Source organism: Schistocerca americana, chromosome 7 (genome assembly GCF_021461395.2).
Source record: "Schistocerca americana isolate TAMUIC-IGC-003095 chromosome 7, iqSchAmer2.1, whole genome shotgun sequence".
Classification (NCBI taxonomy): Eukaryota; Metazoa; Arthropoda; class Insecta; order Orthoptera; family Acrididae; genus Schistocerca; species Schistocerca americana.
Genome location: NC_060125.1, coordinates 359,989,298 through 360,012,601, shown reverse-complemented (window position 1 = coordinate 360,012,601; position 23,304 = coordinate 359,989,298).

Here is a 23,304-nt window from a genome sequence, read left to right as displayed (position 1 = left end):
CAACACAGTCACAGACATTCAACACAGCAACGTGCGCAAACATGACATCTGTCACACTTGGCTGCTTACTGGATTATTTAAATTTTTTTCATATTAACAGCAGGTGGTTTAAGAATCAAATCCTTTCATGACTGGTTATTTTAATAATTTCCAGTATTGGTCTGAAGAAAATCCACAATGCTTACATAAAAAGCCCCAGGTGAGTCCGAAAGTTGTTGTATGGCGCAGTTGGCACATTGAGGTTCTTGGCCTCTGTGTCTTTGAGGGCGACACCAGGTGTGGAGCAAAAGTGAATGCCGACCACTACTACAAATTGTTGCAGAAATTCTTTATTCCAGAACTGCAGGCAAGAGAGTTGCTGAATAACACTTAGTTTCAATAGGATGGTGGAATAGCTCACACAGCACTCCAAAGAAAGGCTGTTCTCCAACAAATGATTCCAAACCAGGTGATATCCCACTTCGGTAGTGTGAGATGACCAATCCAACCGCCCCCCATGTGCCATTCCTTTAGGTGGTGGTATGAATGCTTTCAGCAATGCATCCAAGCAAATGGGGCATGTGTAGAAAATTATTTTCAAGGTGTATTGATGTCTGCCAATGTATTTACAAACTGTTGTGTACTTTTTATTTCCAAATATGTTAAACTACTACTTCCATTCACCATTTTTCTGTTTTCGTGTCCAGATGGTAAATGTAATATGTGCCACCCTGTATGAACACGCGAGTTGCTATTGGAAAACTATCTTACATTGTGGGGGATCATGTATTTGCATCAGAAATGGCATATGTTTTAAAGTTAAGGAAGATCTAATTATAATGAGTGCAGATAAACATTTTGAATTGGCAGCCCTTGAACTAACAAAGCTGAGAAATCACAAGCGGTTAATCATTCTGTGCTTGAGGCAACAATAATGCAAATTTCTGGATGGAGCATTACGTAAAATAAGTGAGAGGCAACCATTCACCTATAGTGAATCAATGAGTGGACTACAATAACACATAACAGAAAGCAGCATTCACACTAGCTTTTAAGCATTAATTATTTGCCAAGCAATAGTACACACATTCATATGCACATCCACATAGACACCCAAACACACACTCCCACGGGCATGGAAAGACTATTTATTGATTCTCGATTTTGAAAGCAGTTGCCTGAGCTGATGGGAGGTGGGGAGGGGATAGGTAAGGATACAAGGAGAGGGTGGTGGAAAACAGGCATGTCTTTGGACAGATGACTTCATGGCCACACAACAAGATGAAAAGAATACAGAGGGTACAACAAAAGAGATGTAAGCAGAGGGAGGGAGGGGGGGGGGGGGGGGTAAATGAAGGGGGAAATGGGGAGGGGGAGGTGAAGACGGAGAGGGGGAAAAGGAGAGGAGAGAGAAGGCAGAGGGGTTGAAAGGGACTGGTCCAATGGAAATATTTTTTGGAAATACTGGGAAAATATTTTCCGTGTGCAGCCAAATGTAAATGAGAACGTGCTGTTAATACTTGGCAACCAGGAAAGTCATATCACCATGGACAGTTTCATACTAGCAAAGGATAAATCTTTCTTATGTTGCCACCACATAGTAGCCACAAGCTGCAGCTTCTAGAGAAAACTGTCTTTGGTCCATACAAAACTTTCTATAACACTGCATCTACAGAAAGGCTGAGGTCAAATTCTGGTAACCCTATAACCATTTACGAAGTTGCTGAAGTTGCAGGTCGAGTTTATCCATCAGCATTCACACCTGTGAATATTCAATCTGCATTTCGAGCAGCTGGGATGTGGCCCATAAATGGGAACATTTTCGAAGATGGTGAATTTCTCACGTTGTATGTGATGAGTAGACTGCAATCTACATTGAATAAAGAGGCTGCATCTAGGAATGATGAATTGGCAGCAAGACAAAGTGGTATCTCTACTCAGCCACCAACGAAACTACAGTCGCCCCCTACACAGTCACTATTACCATTATTGAAAACCCTTCCACAAAACAGTGGGTGTACATAAGGGAAAGGAAGGTGTGGTGCATCAAGAGTGTTGACTGATCCACCTGAAAAGCAGGCAATAGATACACAGTGTACCGCACGAGAAGAAAAAAAGAAGGGATCGTCAGCTAGGAGAAGGATACTATCTAAGTCAAATGCAGAAGGAAGCAAAACTAAGAAGAAAATTATAGATGACCCCAGTCCAAGTAGTTTGTGTGAGGATAGTGACAGTGACATGAGTCTGAATGACTTCTCATTGCAAAGATAGTCAGACAAAATGAAGCAGATGGTATTTCATTTGATGTACACAGATGTACAGGAAACACTACATTCTAGACAATGGGTTTTGGTGAAAAATAAACATTTTATGGGAAGGATTGTTTGTGTAAAATGTGAAGACCCAACTGTGAAATTTCTACAAAAGGGAGGAGAAAGTGGAACATTTGTGTGGCCTTTAGTAGATGATGGTAAAGTTTCACAAGAATATGTTGTCAGAGCATTTCCAGAACCAGCATTAGGAAGGCTTTGGGAAGTGAGTTTCCCTCTTCATTTTCATGGCTCCAACATAAATTAATCAGAAGTGGATTAAACCTTCTAATAGACGTTAACAATATGCCAGTAAAGAGTAACAATATAGAAGTGCTGCAGAGGCTTCAAACAGTAAAAGTAACTTTTGTTTTTTAACTGTTAAATACATGCACTTTAAGGCCTAATTGTTTACAACAGATGCAGTACTATTTTCTGTGTTTATCTGGATGTTCCATGTAATAGCCCTGAGTTTATGTTAAACAATTATATTCATAATAAATGACTTGTGGATTTATTTTCAACTGTGGCTCATGATACATGACCACATTGTACCCTGAGCCAAATACATTTTGTAAAAATGTCCCTATAACACAGCTGCTTAACAAATTGATTATGGCCAGCCAGAGTGGCCGTGCAGTTCTAGGCACTACAGTCTGGAACCGAGTGACCGCTACGGTCGCAGGTTTGAATCCTGCCTCGGGCATGGATGTGTGTGATGTCCTTAGGTTAGTTAGGTTTAATTAGTTCTAAGTTCTAGGCGACTGATGACCTCAGAAGTTAAGGCGCATAGTGCTCAGAGCCATTTGAAATTGATTGTGTGTTGTGATTCATTTGATGGGAAGTAAGAGAATCACATTGAAAACATTATTGCATCTGCCCAAGTTACAAGCCCTTCCCGTGTAGGGATGAGTAGGGATCCAGGTATTATTAGGATGGGGATGGTTGGGAGACATTGAAGAAAGTAGTTCACGTCTTTGGTACGAAAAGCTAGGCTGTTGACAGTGGGTTGGAGGTGTATGCCAACAAGAACAATTCTTTCTGTGGGCCCACAGTAACTATGAGACTTCCAGATTTGTTAGATTTATTGATTTTGTGAATCATGTGGTTGGGTGAGGAAAGAGATGGATTCAGAAGAGAGATTATAGTATGGGCATAAGAATTTGAGTAAACATGGAGGTTATAATGCACTTCTTTGATGCTTGTATGCAGAAGAGTCAGACAATAAATGGATGCCATGGAGTCTTTCTCTGCAAAGAGTTGATTGTATTGGGTAATGTCTTAAAGCTGTGGATGGCTGTTCTTTCCTCTGTCATGATGCTCATGTTCTTGGGAAGGATGCTAGGAAGGGAATGTGAGGCCCAGTTGGAGGTAAGGAATTCTTAGAAGGTAACTAGATGTGATTATTGATAATGGGGTAGAAGATCATAATTGGACAGTTATGAACTGGGAGGTACAAGGGTCAATGTTTGGTTTTAATTGGCTTTAGTTGGTGGTTTGCATGGAAAAAAAACAGTGGAGCAGGAAAGTGTCTTTGGCAAGTTAAGCATAACTGAACTTGGGTGTAGGGCTGAAAATGAGACTGAATCTGCTCCCAAAGTGCCTTTTCTTCATCCACCTAATTTACATAACATCACAGCCCACACTTCTCACACACTAGCCGCCAATCCCTTGCCACCTGGATCATATCCATGTGGGAGACCTGTTGTTAGGTATCTTGCGCACTTACTCAACACATCCAATTCCTGTTCCAATAACGTCATATAATATGAGGCAGGGTCAACCATGAAAGCAGTCATACCACATATCAGGTTTGCTGTAACATTTTCAGACCTCTTTAATTTAGCCTGACCACCAACATCTAACCACAGGCATAGTTGACCACACAGTGGGAGAGCACACTGCTGAGAACAATATGCTCAGTTTCAGTGTCAGTTTCACAACCTGTGCCATTTGGATACCTGCGCTCAGCAGCAGAGTCTCAGAATTACATGCAAGTTGATGGGAACAGCTCTTACAACACATCCATCAATTCCATAAACCTCCGGGCCTCAACACCTGACCCACACGCATAAATATCCCTACCGCATTGCCCTAACTTCACTCACTCTACATGCACACACACACCTTGTTCTGTCTCTTCCTCTCAATCCACTCCTCCATCCTCCATGTCACTGCATTGCTATGCACAACTGCTGTCTATGGTCAGAACAAAGTCACTGTCACCACTTTCTTATTCCGTATGCCCACTGTGTCTTCCTCCCAGTTGTCAGCTACCGTTCCCCAACACTTCCCGTTAATACCCTCACACAATCAAAATGGCTCTGAGCACTTTGGGACTTAACATCTGAGGTCATCAGTCTCTCACACAACCGCTGCTTAATTTCTGCCTGAAGGCACCAAATGGTCTTCTGGCACCTCCCACTCAATTTTATTTGCACTCTCTGGAACAAGTCAGCCCTGGCGATCTAAAACAGTACAGGTTTATTAAATCGCAACCTACGTATAATTTGCTATCATTAGGCTACATACAGGGTGTCCAGAAAAGGACTCCCTGATTTCAAAATTAAATATCTCGAAAACAAAGATCGATAGAGGAATGCAGTAAACGGTATGTTTATTGCGAAAGCTGTAAGAAGTTTATACAGCAGTTTGAAATAATAGCTACAAAAGCTGCTAAAGTTACAAAAGCTGCTAACAGATGGCGCTGTAATCGCCATACGTAATGCCTAGTATAAATAGTGATCCGAAGCCCAGAGCGGTCAGTTCCACTATTGAAACGTGAAAGGAGGTTAGAGTACCGAAGGAAGAGATTAAAACCACGTACTCCATTGAACAACGCGTTTTTCTGGTTCTAGAGTACCACGGGTTAGAAGAGAGACCTACGGCAACAAGGCGAAGTTTTCAAGCACGATTTAATGTTCCAAAAGGACCTGATGTGAAAACCATTCGTACGCTCTTCGCAAAATTTCAACGAACAGGCAGCGTAACTGATGATCTAGTGGGGCATGTTGGCCGCAAGCAAACCGCAGTTACGCATGAAAATATCGCCACACTTTCTGGAATTATTCAGCGAAATCCAATGTTATCCGTCCGTAGAATTGCATCTGAGACTGGTTTGAAGCATTCCAGCACGCAGAAAATACTGAGAAAGAGCCTACACATGTTTCCATTCAAAATTCAAACGCACCAGGCCATACCCGTACGAGCTGTGCAACAAAGGGTTGCCTTTGCTAATCAGATGCTCACAATGATTGATAGTGAAGGATTTGATGTTGGCTGCATCTGGTTTACAGATGAAGCACACTTCCACCTGAATGGATACGTGAATAAGCAGAACTGGCGATTTTGGGGTTCCGAAAAGCCATATTGGTGTGAAGCGAAACCCCTGTATTCTCCTAAAGTTACTGTGTTTGGCCGCAGTATGCAGCAGAGGCATTATTGGCCCTTTTTTCATTCGAGAAACTGTCACTGGTGCACGTTACGTTGCAATTTTGGAACAGTTTGTCGCCTAACAGCAAGCGTTAGAGGATCAACCAGGTACTGAATGGTTTATCCAAGATGGAGCCCGACCACATCGGACCGAACAAGCGTTTCGCTTTCTTGAGGAATACTTCGGGAATCGAGTCATTGCTTTGTAATATCCCAAATTTACTGGTGCAGGCATGGATTGGCCTCCATATTCGCCGGATTTGACTCCTTGTGACTTTTTTTTGTGGGGCACAGTGAAAGACATGGTCTACCCGAAGCATCCCGCCACGCTGGACGAGCTTGAATCAGCGATCTCTGTGGCATGTGAATCCATTTCGGTTGAGACACTACGAAATGTGATGGCGAATTTCATTCTTCGTTTGCACCACCTCTGTAGTGCCAGTGGTGAACATTTTGAAAACATTGTGATGTGATTGTTTGCAAAGATTGTTTTCATACGATTATTTCACTTACGTATATGAGCTGTACAGCGTACAGCGCCATCTGTTAGCAGCTTTTGTAACTATTATTTCAAACTGCTGTATAAACTTCTTACAGCTTACACAATAAACATACCGTTTACTGCATTCCTCTATCGATCTTTGTTTTCGAGATATTTAATTTTGAAATCAGGGAACCTTTTCTGGACACCCTGTACCAGTAACCTTCATGTGGGCTGTTTTTTTGTTTACAGCTGCCAGCAGTCTCAGGGATCTACAGTTAGTACAGTATAACCACAAGCCAAGATAAGCCGAGCATCCTTCTGATTTCTGAAGTTGTGATTGACATATATAGCCTATTGTTTTGAACTGCTCGCAACCTCAGCGATCAAGTAGCATGGCGATGTCGTGCTACTTCTGTTAATGAGAAATAAATACTGCAAGGAGTGTTTCAACATGAGTGTCTGTGTAATGTGCTTTCACGAAATCTTGTATCTCGTGTGTTATAACTTACGCCACAGCTGCACGTACAGCACACACGTGGCTAACAGTTGGCAGCCTTTTGAGTCAATATGTAAACATCCTTTCCCTCAAAAAGAGGGAGCACTTGTTGTCGTCGGCCCCCAACCCCCGGAATGTGGAGTATATAGTTTTTATTCATTACAGAACTTTCATAACCTTCTAGAAGTGATTCCACAAACTCTATGATTTAGCAATTTGTAGCGTTATGTGGATGATTGCAGTGAGACAATATTATAGCAGTTACCAACTTCTCTTTAGAAAATGTAACACCAGACAGTCGATTATGAAGTATAGATTTCATACATTTGTGAGTCGTTCTCCTTTCGCTAATAATGAACACACCATTGTACTGTGGATCAAAAGAAGGCGGAATAAGAGCTGCTCTTGTGAGCCATGCCGACTTCCTTAATGGTCCATGCATTATGGAGAAGTCACTGCAAAAATTTATTACCTGAAAACAAAAAATATGAGCATATGGGAAATTAAATTTTATATAACTTTTTTTTATGAAACTCTGTGCAAGATGGCGAACATGGCAAAAATTCCGCAAAGTTACAAAAAAAACGGCTTTTCTTAAATAAGTAAAAAACTATTCCGCCGATCAGGAAATGTCAAACGAGAAAGTGGAAAGTCTTAAGATGTATTGATTGCTTTTTGTTAATTTTTATGTAGATATTTATTGATGTATTTTACGAGAGTGTTTCAGAAAGTCAGTTCCATTTCGATTTTTCTCCGCAGCACTGCTACGATCACGATTCCGCTCTTGCATAGTATAACTGTGGTTCCTGCAGCACAAACTGACGCCATTTCGAGTTTGCTCTGTGTTGTGTATCGTTCGTAGTGATTCTTTATTATGGCATCGTTGATCGAAAATCCCACTGAGTGTAAACTGAGATCTGTGATTAGCTTTATGAATGCTAAGAACATTAAACCAAGTGAAACTTACCGACAAATCTGCGAGGTTTACGGAGAAAATGCAATGAGTGGTTCAGCAGTGAGAAGATGGTCCGACAATTTAAGGAAGGATGTGATCAAGTGCATGCCGAAGAACGAAATCGACATCCATCTGTGGTTTCTGACGAACTGGTTAGTGCAGTCGAAGAAATGATGAAGAAAATTCGTGGGTTTACAATTTATGCTATTGGCCATCAACTATCACAAATTTCACATACAGTGATTTCCGAGATTGTTACTGAAACAACTGCGTTTTCGTAAACTTTGCGCTCATTGGGTGCCTAAACTTCTTGGTGAACAACGCAAAGAACTCCTTCAGAGCTTTGGCTGGGGCGTTTTCGGCCATGTTCCATTCATACCGACCTAGCTCCTAGCGATTTTCATCTCTTTCGGTATCTGAAGTCGTTCCTTGATGGTAAGCTTCAATAAGGATGAAGAGGTAAAGAACATGTTACCACGTGGTTGACAACACAGGGGGTAACATTCTGTGACGAAGGAATACATAAACTTATACCACGCTATGAGATATGCCTGGAAAATTACAGGGGCTTTATTGAGAAGTAGTATAGGTGTTATAGAGTTTTGTGCAATAAAGTGCTTTCTTTATCTGCGTTCGATTCCTTTTTTATTGTCAAACGGAGTTTACTTTCCAGGGTACTCTCGTATTTCGAGATCAAGAAACCATTATAAACTTGGTCCTCGAATGCCAGTTCACACTGCCCGTCATGGCATCATCATGTCACGGCACAGTGCTGTGACGTCAGGGTGTCTTATACTCTCCGTCACATCAAGTAATGTCGAATCGATTCAAGCTGGGTACATTCATTTCGCAATACGATTTGCAAACATGCCGTTATTTTGATGTTATGCACAGTATCGACGAATACAGGAATTGCTATCAACTTTGTGAGAAGGAAGAATATGAATGTTATTGCTCCTTGTTCCACTCACAGAAATTTAAGCTGTCCTCTTTGGTTCCAACCTAACCACACACTCGGAAATTGCCACATAAGGCCAGTTCACACTGGCCGTCACAGCACCATCATTTCACAATGCAGTCATGCCAGAGTGTAGTCACACTGCCCATCACATCATAGCATGTCAAGTCACGTGACCTCAACTTGCATGACTGTCCTCAAATACTTTTTTCACAGGAATTGCGATCTTTGCAAGATCATTTTCAATTAGTTTACACATGAAGTGCACATACATCATGCAGTAGCTTACATACGCAGATGATGGAGTCCACTCTCATATGAAAATTTCGTTTGTTGGAGTCACATGGTTTGAAGCTTGCAGGGATATCTTGTATATTAGAATAAGGAAGACAGGAGTGTGAAACAACACAAAAAATCAGTATGAAACCAAAAAAGTCATTACGTGTTACCAAAGGAGTATTTCACACTCTGTACTAGGAGCTGACGAAAGAGGAATCTGCACTTTTATCAATATTTTAGAAAGTCGAAACACCAAATTTTTTCATTTGTTATGTCAAATTGCACCCATAATTACTAAAAGGAACACAGTGCTACGATCTCCCATTACATCCTGTGAAAAACTGGTTCGTTTAAATTTAGTTGCAGTATAGTGCCTATTTTTGTGCAATAGTCACGTCTCCCTCAGTAACATCCCCCTCAAGATTTATACGTTTTCTTTACATCTTGTGTTTGCTTTTAATAGTTCACATGCCTTATTTGTACTGGGATTAGCTAGTCGAACCACATAAACGTTGACCACAGATACCTGTAATAATGTTCCTCACACAAATCAGAGAGCTACTTAACAATAAATAAGGCTGCTACAAACACACATTTAAACAAATAACTCTCATACATTACTTGATGCGTACTTCATAAAGAAAAGCATTGCCACTTTTTGTGTGTCTGAAGCTTTCAGCCCATTTATTTATGAAACATGACAAATGCCCAAAATATAAATTACACTTATCAATCAAATTGATTCTAAGTACACCACTTTTTTCACTTTAGTTTGAAGCCATATTGCAATTCATTTTATTGTTTCATATTAAATATGGCACTGTTATGTGTAAAATCCACTTTATAAATGTAATAGAGGACAACTAATTTAGTATAGGCATGTTGTACAATTCAGATGCTGCCTCATTGCTTCAATTAATCTTTCGCCATTCATTATAAAATTATAAACTTTAACAAAAGAAGTAACAAAACGAAATAATGTATAGCAAATAAGAATATTAATGAACAACAAAGACTTAGAGTAACAACATACATCAACCACAACGAAATGAAATTTGGAAATGAGTACATGGCTGTGTACCAGGAGGAAATTTGACTGTGGGTCATGTGGTTAATGACAGATGATATTGTCAGCTGTCAGAACTTTCTTCCCTAGAAACATTGATGGCACTGTGATGTGACAGACACTGTGCATGTCACTATTTGAAATGCACTGCAGAATGTTTTGATGGGACATGACGTGCCATAGCAGCCAGTGTGAATCTGCCTATATTCGAAAATAAAGAATCAAATACTTGTGAAAAGCTGTCCTGTTAGGTTCCTGCATTACCGCACACTTGGAAATCACTACATATTTATAAATAATGAATGAAATATTTGTGAGAAGGATGGATGTCAATTTTATTGCTGCTCATTTCAGTTGCAGCAATATAAGCTGTTGTGGGAACTCAATCAGTGAGACTCCTCAACTCAACATCTCTAGCTATTGAGCAGAGCTGAGTAGATACACTCTGCCAGTTTAGTCTGGACCGGCCGATGCTACATTAGGATGTTCAGTCCACAACAGTGTATATACGTTGTATGGATCTGTGTCCTGTCTTACTGCATCATATTTTCTCATTCAACTACCAAGCAAGTTACCACTCAACAACAATGCAGCCATTATTGTACTCCATCGCTAAGCATTTTGTGCAAACTGACAGCGATTTTCCTGCATCCTTGTATTAGAAACCACACTACGACATAGCATATTCGTGTGCAATGCATCAAACTGTCATCAGACCTGAAACAATGCCACAACTGTGCAGTGTACTGATCATCCAGTGTATCCACAGTGTTGTGCCCTCCATCAGTGCACAAGCAGCAGCTTGTTTGGACTCTCATGTTTGATAATCTGCAACAGCACTTTCAGCATTCTCCATAAGACTTAAATTCAGGTATGAAGTGTCATTACAGTGCCAGACAGACATGCTATGCAACTATTTAAAAAGCACTGCATTCACACAGTAAACATTTTCACAATTTACCTTTCAACCAGTTGAACATTGCTCAGACGTGTTTCTCAGCCCTCCTTGACTTGTGTAGTCGATAATATACAACCAACACCATCGACAGTGGCCGCCATCTGGCCTCGCTCCAACTTCATTCACTCGCAAGCACCCAAATATGCAAAAATGCAGCCAACCATTACCGATCTCGACACTCTCGCTCCCATACATTTCCAGCTGTCTGGTACACTACGACTTCGCCCAACCATCACTGGAAAAGCTGGCATCCCCTCCTCGCTGTGGCAGTCGGCTGTGACGTCACACCTCCATCCGAATGACACCAAGATGGTGCAACCACCTTGCGAGGATAAGACACATTCCTCCAGCGGCTGCCAGATGACATAACAACTTTAGATGTGGCGGAGGCCTATCTTCCACCATGTACCACATGCCTGTGCTGGTTCCATCTGGATCTTCCACATGCATGTGCCAGTGACCATGCACGCTTTGCCACCATGTTGCATGACCCACATCTTGCATGCTGAATCACAGAAGCTACCCAAGATGCTCACCTACCAAATACGATAACACCCTCAACGTCGTCATACTGCAGCATTTACGCCATCTGGAGAAGATGTTCCAGTAACATACTGTGATTCCACTAACATATTATAGTGAGCAACTTGTTATGCACAGCCAGTCTTGCAGCCAACCAAGATGCAGGTGACAATATGAACCTGTATGAAGATGACTGCAACATTCCACTTCTCTCCTATCCTCAGACCTTGCTCTGCGCTAGAGGTGGGGGATGGGGGCTTTGTGGGGGCTCGACCAGTGAGACTCTCCAACATAATATCTCTTGCTGTCAAGCGGTCCTGAGTAGATACTCTCTTCCAGTTTAGCCAGGAGTCAACCTGTGTTACATAGGACGTTCAGTACACAACTGTACACAAATACTTTGAAAATAAATTAGTGATCTCTAATGTATGGATCCATGTCGTTTCTTATCACACTCATCCACACTCAAGTTGCTACACTGTCCACTAAGGTTGCTGCCTAACCACACACTTGGAAATCGCCAGATACTCATTTCATCCTTCGTTCTCTGATCAGACGAAAATTTAAATATTGCTAAAATACTTGTATTACGTTCCTAAGAAAGTCCCAGGATCTTTTAACAATGCTAACATGAGAAAACTGTATCTCCATGTGACAATATTTGAACCTACATCTTTTGACTCCAGTAACCACAACATTAACTACTACACTAGCGCTTAGTCACGTTATTTTAATTTCCTCTCTTAGTTATCACAGTATCTCTTGAAGGCTTATATCATTGATGTGTTATTAACTGACATTTACCGATAATAGTGACATGTTAGAGATATATTTCCAGTGCAACATTACCTTGAAACGACTTACTGCAAGCTATAATACAAGCGTGTTTCATATATAATTAGTAAATTCTTGATGATAACAACTCACTCCTGAGAGAGCATCCTTATATAAAAACATTAACTGTCGATAAATCATTATTTGACATTTAATTATAACAATGATTACATTAAATTGTTCCAAGAACGACATGTTTTTATAAAGCTCCGATATTCGTGCATTAAGTCTCGTGAGAGACTATCGAACACTAACGGAAGTTGATAGCAGTTCCTGTGGTCACTGGTACTGCGTGACGTCAAAGTGACGTCGCGTTTGCAGAAAGTCTATGAAATGAGTGTTACCCATTCAAGTTATGTGAACTCAACTCGCATGGTTATCCTCATCTGTTTTAAATCTGTAACGACTAACAAGAAATAACAAAGTACAGTCTCGGACCAAGAATAACAGAGATGCAAAAACCATGACCAAAAGAAAGCACGATGAGGTGAAGTATGAAGATGAGAGCACGGCTCTGTACCGAGAGGAAATGACCTTGGGGATCACGTGATCGAGAATGGACGATGAAGTCACCTGTTAAAACTTTTTCCCGAGAAACCTTGACAGTTCCTTGTGTGACATGACATAATGTGACCACCAGGGAGAATGCCGCCATTTGAAATGCATTGTTTAATGTTCTACGTGCTGTAATGTGATGTGACGACCAGCATGAATTGGTCTATACACTGAAATAACTCTAAAAGCCAATTCACACCGGCCGTCACATCACTTCAAGTTAAACCATACCAGAGCGCATTTCAAATGGTGGCATTCATATAGGCCACAAACGTGCCATCACATCACGTCCAGGTTTCTCGAAAAGAAAGCTTCAGTGGTGTCATCGTCTGCTAACATTGGGAGTTATCCTATTTTCGCCACGCTCACTCATGTAACAGTAGTGGATTTTTTGTATCTTCGTAATCTTTTGACATCCTCTACATCCAACAAATTTGTTGGTGTCGTGTGTTCCACCTGACAACTACTGCCAGCTGACCCTAGCATCTCACCTGCTGAGGCATGGCTGTACTATAATCAACAAATCTATTCCTGTCCTGCACATTATCATGCTGAACGAAATCTGTGTTTGATTTCACATCCATAATTCTGCCCACTTTGCCCGTAACTTGATTTTGCTATTGTAACAAGTCTATACACGTTTAGACACAGCACATAAACATATACACTTATAATCATGCATGTTCAAAGCGAGTACTCTTACAGTTGCACAATGCTAACTTTGGTTGTAGTGACTAAGTGGAAGTTAAACTCAACAACATTACATTGTCTTTATATCAGCAATTGTTCTAAAATTGCAACTTGAAATGAATTTCTGCCTTACCATGAGTCATCACTTCAGCATTGCATGGCAAACTTTATTGGAGCAACAGGATAGTATGCATGGTAGTCCTTACCTTCATTACTATATTCAGTATTGTTTTGTCTTCATTTTCAGATTGCCAGCTCTCTCCTTCACATATCTTAGGTTGGTTTTCTTCACATCCATATAACATTCCTTAGATGCTCGTAATTTTCATGTAAAAGAAGTTTGCATTCTAGTAAATATTATGAATTACACATAGAAATATACACACATAAAAACCTAAAAAATACAATTATTACTGAGAAATTCTATTTGAAATTGTCTATATTTTCTATTATTCTGGCCCCATTGGCAAAGGGCGCCAGTTGTGGTATATATATATATATATATATATATATATATATATATATATATACCACAACTGGTATATATATATATATATATATATATATATATATATATATATATATATATATATATATATATATACCACAACTGGTATATATATATATATATATATATATATATATACCACAACTGGCGTGGGATCGTGTATAATTATTGAAGTTACTTAGATGAATCCATGCTCGCAACCAGTTAATCATTATAGACTATATACACACAAAAAAGTATTTCACCATTTTCAATACATAAGGACCTAAATGTGATTTAATATGTCTTAGTGCAGCCCAAGTCTGTGTCCTATTGCAAATAACATAAATCGTCTGAATAAATCGGCAAGTACTTTGAAAATGTCAGTTTCCTATAGATCATGAATGAAACGAATAATATCGCCCATCTCCAGTGTTACCTGTGGAAAGAAGGGGCTAACAATTACGATAATTTAAAATTGCCGCTTAATGGCAGCCAATTGTCTCCGTCCAACGATGTTCAGCTTGTTTCTGGCAGGGCGTCTGAAATTCTTTTAAAAATTATGGGAGAAGCAAATGGAATATGTGGTGTAGGTTACAGTTAAAACTAACAACAACAATACTTTAGACATATATTGGAGCTAACTCCTCAAATAATAAAACATGTAGATTGTGCACAATGGCGACTTATCCGAACAAGACGAAGTAAGAGAGAGTCTGGCGCTTTTTGTTTGACACTGACACAAAAACAAAAATAATAATACTTATCTTTCAGATAATAGTTTTTCTTTATAATCACATTATTCCTTGACTTTCAGCAGAGTTTCTTTTACATATGACAAATATAATTGCTTAATATCGTGGAAAAATATTTAATAACTTTTAGCTTTCCTAATCTGGGCCATGGGACGTCATACACAGCGCATTTCAACTGGCGGCATTCATATAGGCCACAAACGTGCCGTCACATCATGTGGAGGTTTCTCGAGAAAAAAGCTACAACGGTGTCGTCGTCTGCTAACATCGGAAGTTATCCTATTTTCACCGCACTCACTCATATAACAGTAGTGGATTTTGTGCTTTTGTATTCTTTTTTTTTTCATTATGGTTCTTTATTTTCGTGGGAAATTGCAAATGTTCCATGAGGACTTGGATATTTTTCCTCTGAACGTTCTTCCACAAGCGAGATCAGATATCTGAAGGTGAAAATTTATTTAGGTTTACAACAATGGAATAGAATTGGGACCCACACTGTATACAAATACAACAAAGTTGATGAAGCAGTTTTGATAAAATAAAATTTTGAGTCAAAAAGTTATTTCTACTGGAGAGGAAAAATGCTGTATTTATGACCTATTAGTTATTTAAGTAAAGAACATAATGGGTAAAGTAAACAGGCTCTAAGCATTCCTTTATAAATATTGTATGATGTGTTTGCACACTAAGTGATCAAAAATATTCGGACAACTGGCTGAAAATGACTTACAAGTTTGTGGTGCCCTCCATCGGTAACGCTGGAATTCAATATGGTGTTGGCCAACCCTTAGCCTTGATGACAGCTTCCACTGTCACAGGTATACTTTCAGTTAAGTGCTGGAAGGTTTCTTGGGGAATGGCAGCCCATTCTTCATGGAGTGCTGCACTGAGAAGAGGTATCGATGTCGGTCGGTGAGGCCTGGCACGAAGTTAGCGTTCCAAAACATCCCAAAGGTGTTCTATGGGATTCAGGTCAGTTCTCCATACAGGCCAGTACATTACAGGGATGTTATTGTCGTGTAACTGCTCTGCCACAGCCTGCGAATTATGAAAAGGTGCTCGATCGTGTTGAAAGATGCAATCACCATCCCCATACTGCTCTTCAACAGTGAGAAGCAAGAAGGTGCTCAAAACATCAATGTAGGCTTGTGCTGTGATAGTGCCACGCAAAATAACAAGGGATGCAAGCCCTCTCCATGACAAACACGACCATACCATAACACCACCGCCTCCGAATTTTATTGTTGGCAATAGACACGCTGGCAGATGACGTTCACAGGGCACTCGCCCTACCCACATCCTGCCATCAGATCGCCACATTGTGTACAGTGATTCGTCACACCACACAACGTTTATCCATTGTCCAATCATCCAGTGTTTACGCTTCTTTCACCAAGCGAGGCGTCGTTTGGCATTTACTGGCGTAATGTGTGGCTTATGAACAGCCGCTCGACTGTGAAATCCAAGTTTTCTCACTTCCCACCTAACCGTCATAGTACTTGCAGTGGATCCTGATATAGTTTGGAATTCCTGTGTGATGGTCTGGATGGATGGCTGCCTATTATAAATTACAACCCTCTTCAACTGTCGGCGCTCTCTGTTATTCAACAGACAAGGTCAGCCTGTATGCTTTTGTGCTGTGGATGCCCCTTCACTGAGCGAGGTGGCGCAATGGTTAGCATAGTGGACTTGCATTCGGGAGGACCACGGTTCAATCTCGCATCTGGCCATCCTTATTTAGGTTTTCCACGATTTCCCTAAATCGCTTCAGGCAAATGCTGGGATCGTTCCTTTGACAGGGCACAGCCAAATTCCTACCCCATCCTTCCCTAATTTAATAAGGCCGATGACCTCACTGTTTGGTCTCTTCCCCCAAATCAATCCAATCCAATCCATGTCCCTTCATGTTTCCATTTCACTATCACACCGGAAACAGTGGACCTAGGGATGTTTAGGAGTGTGGAACTGTTGCATACTGACGTATGACACAAGTGATATCCAATCACCTGACCATGTTCAAAGTCTGAATTCTGCGGAGCGCCCCATTCTGCTCTCTCACGATGTCTAATGACTACTGTGGTCAATGATATGAAGTACCCCCGCAGTAGGTATCAGCACAGTGCACCTAATATGAAAAACCTATGTTTTTGGGGTGTCCAGATATTTTTGATCACATGGTGTGTGTATATGTTTTCGCTAACAAATAAATGTCGATGCTTTGAAATTTTGTTTCTCTTCCAGCACATTTCCACGTAAGAACATACGTTATGAAGTTTGTTTTGGACACTAATAAACTTTATCATTCTTAGTTCCTCAAATTCGATTTTATAATCCAACTTTTTGTATCATGGATAGTTGCTCATAACCGCACTTTCATTGTTCGGTATTGGATAAGCAAATTGACGCTTTGTGCCATGGTGAGCAGTGTGAATACATCCTGATATGATGGTACCATGGCATGATGTTAAGAGTCTAATGTTAGACTGGTGATGTGATGTTGATAGCCAGTGTGAATTAGCCTTAAAAATGGTTACACAACAAATTTCGTGTATCTTCGAAGAATGAGATTTCTTAAAGAAATAGCAATTTCAAATTAATTATTCGTTTTGTAATTTCAGTTCCAACTCCTTTAAAGTATTTTACTACTATAGGTCTTTCTATAACGCATTTTAAATATTTTTTATCATTTTTAAGTAGTTTTATCGATATTGACAAGTTACTATAGCAACAACTGTCCATGTATTTTAGGTCATAAAATCCAGGGTCTGTGGTTGGAGATCCTTTTTATACGTGTAACCCATTAACTGAGGTACACTGTAATGGATCTCACATATTTTTTCAGTTACTGTGCAACCAGAATGAAATGGTCGAGCTCCTTATTACACTTTCTTCGTTATTGGCAGGTGATGTGCATATATACTGCTGCCTATGAGGTACTTTGAATGTGTAAGAAACAAATCCATCGAGTCTCGGTCGGGCACACAGTTTTAATGTGCCAGGAAGTTTCATATCAGCGCACACTCCGCTGCAGAGTGAAAATCTCATTCTGGAAACATCCCCCAGGCTGTGGCTAACCCATGTCTCCGCAATATCCTTTCTTTCAGGAGTGCTAGTTCTGCAAGGTTCGCGGGAGAGCTTCTGTAAAGTTTGGAAGGTAGGAGACGAGGTACTGGCAGAAGTAAAGCTGTGAGTACCGGGCGTGAGTCGTGCTTCGGTAGCTCATTTGGTAGAGCACTTGCCCGCGAGAGGCAAAGGTCCCGAGTTCGAGTCTCGGTCGGGCACACAGTTTTAATCTGCCAGGAAGTTTCATATCAGCGCACGCTCCGCTGCAGAGTGAAAATCTCATTCTGGAAACATCCCCCAGGCTGTGGCTAAGCCATGTCTCCGCAATATCCTTTCTTTCAGAAGTGCTAGTTCTGCAGGTTCGCGGGAGAGCTTCTGTAAAGTTTGGAAGGTAGGAGACGAGGTACTGGCAGAAGTAAAGCTGTGAGTACCGGGCGTGAGTCGTGCTTCGGTAGCTCAGTTGGTAGAGCACTTGCCCGCGAAAGGCAAAGGTCCCGAGTTCGAGTCTCGGTCGGGCACACAGTTTTTATCTGCCAGGAAGTTTCATATCAGTGCACACTCCGCTGCAGAGTGAATTCTCATTCTGGAAACATCCCCCAGGCTGTGGCTAAGCCATGTCTCCGCAATATCCTTTCTTTCAGGAGTGCTAGTTCTGCTAGGTTCGCGGGAGAGCTTCTGTAAAGTTTGGAAGGTAGGAGACGAGGTACTGGCAGAAGTAAAGCTGTGAGTACCGGGCGTGAGTCATGCTTCGGTAGCTCAGTTGGTAGAGCACTTGCCTGCGAAAGGCAAAGGTCCCGAGTTCGAGTCTCGGTCGGGCACACAGTTTTAATCTGCCAGGAAGTTTCATATCAGCGCACACTCCGCTGCAGAGTGAATTCTCATTCTGGAAACATCCCCCAGGCTGTGGCTAAGCCATGTCTCCGCAATATCCTTTCTTTCAGGAGTGCTAGTTCTGCTTGGTTCGCGGGAGAGCTTCTGTAAAGTTTGGAAGGTAGGAGACGAGGTACTGGTGTAATTGAAGCTGTAACTTCATAATCTTTATTGGCTGTTCGTGCATATTTCTGAGTAATGTTCATTATCTGACATATTGTTTGTAATCTCAATGTCAGCAGCTTTACCTATTCACTATAGATGACAAAATCAAGAACTGATTTTGCAATCACTGACGAAACAAGCATGGCTGCTCCATGTCTTTAGTTGTTGTCTAGTCCTACAGAATAGTACGAATGTTCTCCTCTGGCATTCTGACTTCCAGGCGACCTTACATCATAAAATCACAAAACGTCGAATTTTAATCTGCTTCTCTCTGTCGCAGCATTTGCAAGTTTTGTTTTCATTTATCGGTTCTTATTTTCATAGATCTGATTGGGGGAATAGAAACTCTGAACAATTGTCATTCATCGCAACCATACTGTTAATTTTATAGGTATACGTTCCAATATTTTGAGTGCAGTGGTTTCTCATTGCCTTCTGAGTCCTGATGCTATTAATCAGATCTAATTTCTACACCTTTAGTGACATTTTCTTACACCAAGAGCAATAGAGAGCCCTTATCTATACCCACTCCTCAGTTTTCAAGGACATGGGAAGCAGCTGGTAGAGCTCACACAGGACTGCTTGGCCGGTGCGCAGAAATGCATTCTCGTTCGCAGCGCTGGACAAGTCCACCCCTGTGTTCCAAAGGTATGTTCCCACAGTTTTCTATTACCTGCACAGCTGTGAGCTTCATCCATTACGAATGAAACATTCTCTGCCTGCCCAGCTACACTGCGAGAATGGAGGCGTGCGAGCGCCAGTTGCACTGAAACCTTTCTCAAACGATTTTGAAGGAACTAAACGGTAAAAAATTGATTCTCACTCATCTCATAGCCTCATTTGTCAACTTTGTGATGAACTGCCTATTATATCGTTACCAGTAATAGTTACTGAGTTAAATTCGAATACTTTGTATTGAAAAATTGTGGTCGCTATGTGTTTCATGCCTGTTAATCCAAATGTTGCTAAACGAAATTGACCTAATATAATGAATTTTTCTTCAAACTTGAGATGAGTTCTGTGTATGTAGTGTACTCACTTCTGATCGTCTGCACAAACGAGAGTGGAAGTGAAGTATTAATATCATCATTCAGATCTCATGAATGGTTTGAGATACTGAAATGAATTTTTGGTAAATGATAGCATGCAAAGTGGAGAGTATTTTGCCACTTAGGTAAGGTGCAGAACTTTCTTATCTACTACCAATTTTTTCAATGGAATAATATAATCATCACGCAGCCATAGATGTACTGAGTGTGTAGTTCTTTGGAGATGAATTGATCACTTTCACCACAGCGCTGTGGGTTGCATGGGCCTTAGAGGACTGAATGTGTTACTTCAATTTTTTTAAGAAAGTTTAGCTGGTCCTCAGGAAATTGTTCTGGTGAAGTCTCAGTGAAGCCACCTGGTACCTGTAATTGTTCACCAAAGACTAGTTGTGCTGGAGAACAGGACAAATTCTCTTTTAATGCTGGCTGGAAGCCAAGCAGTGCTCATGACAGAGTATCAGTCCCCGACTCTTTGTGACACATAATGATAGCTTTGAGTGATTGATGCAGGTGTTCAACCATGCCATTGCTAGCACAGTGATAGCTTGTGGAACAAAAATGGTGGGTGTGACACAAGTTGAGCAGGTGGTTGAATAACCATGCTTCAAAGTGACAGCTGTGGTCAGTTGTGATGGTGAGAGGAATGCCTTGGCGAGAGAACCATATGTTAATCACTGCTATGGCAACAGATTCAGCATTGAAGAGGTGTGGCGTCGGACCACTTGGTGTAATGATTAACAATGGTTAGGTGCTGACATTGACTGCTAATGCATAGTAGTGGGCCAACCAGGTGTAAGTGGATGTGTGCAAAGTTTGCCAATGTGTAGAGGGAAGTCCTGAGTTGCAGCATGCACATGCCTTGAGATTTTGTTTCGTTAACATGCAAGGCAGGAACGCGCCCATAAACAACTGTCCTTTTCGACCCCAGGCCAGACGACCTGGCTCATCACTATTTTTAGCATTTCCTTGATATTGGATGTGACATGTCGTGGAGTGCATTGAAGACCTCTCGATTGCGTGTTTGCGGGATGAGCAGATGTAGCTGGATGCCATTGCTGTCAGACCACATCTCATATGAGGAATCATCAACTGGCACACACGCCAGATGAAGTGAGGCACAAACGGCAGGCGTGGGTGGCCGAGCGGTTCTAGGCGCTACAGTCTGGAACCGCGCGACCGCTACGGTCGCAGGATCGAATCCTGCCTTGGGCATGGATGTGTGTGATGTCCTTAGGTTAATTAGGTTTAAGTAGTTCTAAGTTCTAGAGGACTGATGACTGCAGAAGTTAAGTCCCATAGTGCTCAGAGCCATTCGAAGTGAGGCACAGTTTGCGATGTGGATGTACTGTTGAATGAAAGTGTCTGTGCACTGCGTATCTGCAATTTTTGTGTAGTCCACCACAGTCGCGAGAGGCAGTCAGTTACAGAGTTATCTTTCTCTTGTGTGGCGAATGTCGGTTGTGAATTGAGCCACGAAATCTGCATGTCTGGCCTGACATGGTGAGGCACGTTCTGTTGGCCACTGGAGAATAGATGTGAGAGATCAATGATAGTAGATAGTGAAAAGTGTTCACCTTCTAGCATAGGTCGGAAGCATAAGATAGCAAGGTACGTGGCCAGCAGTTCTCTCTCTATGGCACTTCATTTTGTTTGCTCTTCTTTCAGACACTTTGAGAAGAATGCTGAAGGTTGTCATGAACTGTGTACTTGATGTAGTAAGGTTTCACCCACCTATGCTTGACTGGCATCAACAAAAAGTCCGAATGGCGCCCCAGACTTTGGATGTGCGAGAAACATAGCCTCAGATAGTGCTGTTTTTAGATTATCAAATGCTGCAATTGGTTCCACATTCCTTGGGATCTTCCTGTTGCCAGAAGTATTTTTGCCCAACAGGAGTTCATCAAGAGGCTTTTGTGTCACTGCTACATTCATTAGATAATGACAATAATAATTTATCATTCTGATGAATTATCAGAGTTCGTTGCATGTTGTGAGGTGGGCGTATCTTGAACAGCGGAAATGTTTTCCTGCAGTGGAGCTAGGCCAGAATGGGAAACATTGTAGCCCAAAAAGGAAACTTCAGGTTTGGCGAACACACTTCTCGGGATTGATGACAATACCATAAACTCAAGACCTTGAAAGAACTGACAAAAATGTTGAAAATGATCTTGTAGGGATTTGAAAATGATCAAAATGTCGTCGACATAGTAGAAGACGAATGAGAGACCACGTAAAGCACCGTCTGAGGCACTTCGTTACATTGTGAGGCAGGCGAGGTCCAAGGCCGCTCTCAGATGCACACGATCACTGACACAACAAACACTGACTTCAAGGTAAGTTACCATAGTGTCCGCCTTCTTAGCCTAACCTGCTAGCGGCAGATTAGTTTCAGCAGCTAGCACAGGTTGTAACTTTCTGGGAAGCTTGTTGAACCATATAAGGCGTAAAGCAGTCTCAGTCAACGAGTCTTTGCGTGCAAATGAACGTAATTCCTGTAGCAGTTCTGAAGGCTACGAATGCACTTATGTTTGGGATGACCGTAAGTTTTTCAAACGTTCTTGGAGCGGTAGAGAATAGTGTTCAATTAGAGGCTGCTTTACAGCAGCGTACGATTGTTCATGTAGCACATGCTCCACATTTTTGACTGGGTCCAGTTGCGTTAACACTGACCCGTATCTGCTAAAGTCACAGTGCACTCAGCGTTTTTAAGATATTGCTTCCACTTGATAAAACCACAATTCACTGTTTATCGTCCAAAATAGCGACAGTTTCGCATTACCAATGGCTGGTGGAGACAAGTATGATGCGGTCATAGATTGGCGTGATGACTTATGTACTCAGTTGTGGTCGAAGTAGAAGCTGTTGGCATAGAAACTGGTGTATGTTCCTGATTGATTGGTGTCGAAATAGTTCGGAGGTTGGATGCAACAGTGATGGATCTGACTCTCTTGTCAATGGTTTATCCATATTCTACTCCGTGGTCACCAATGTAGGGGTTAGGGTTGTACAATCTTGGGATAAATCCGGGGCAAGCTAACCGAGGAGTAGGCCAACCACTGGTTAACTTGCAGTGCACGTTGTACGTCGCCATTTTATTCCTTGTTTAGTTATTCCCAGAATAGTGTTCATGTCGAGTTAAGTTTGCAATAACTGAAGAGCACTCTGGGCCTTTTTGCGTGTCATTTCTTATTTATGTAGTCATCTTCTGCAGAAATACCACGTCAAACATGAGTGATAAATCTTCCAGATCGCAAAACGTCTCGCTTGAGGATACCTTGAGGCTAGTAGATACTGTGAATGAGTTGAAGAGTATAGTAGAAAACACGAAAACTGTTGCAGTCCCATTCAGTGAAAATATTAGTGCAGAAAATTTAACTAAACTGGTAGGGGTACATATA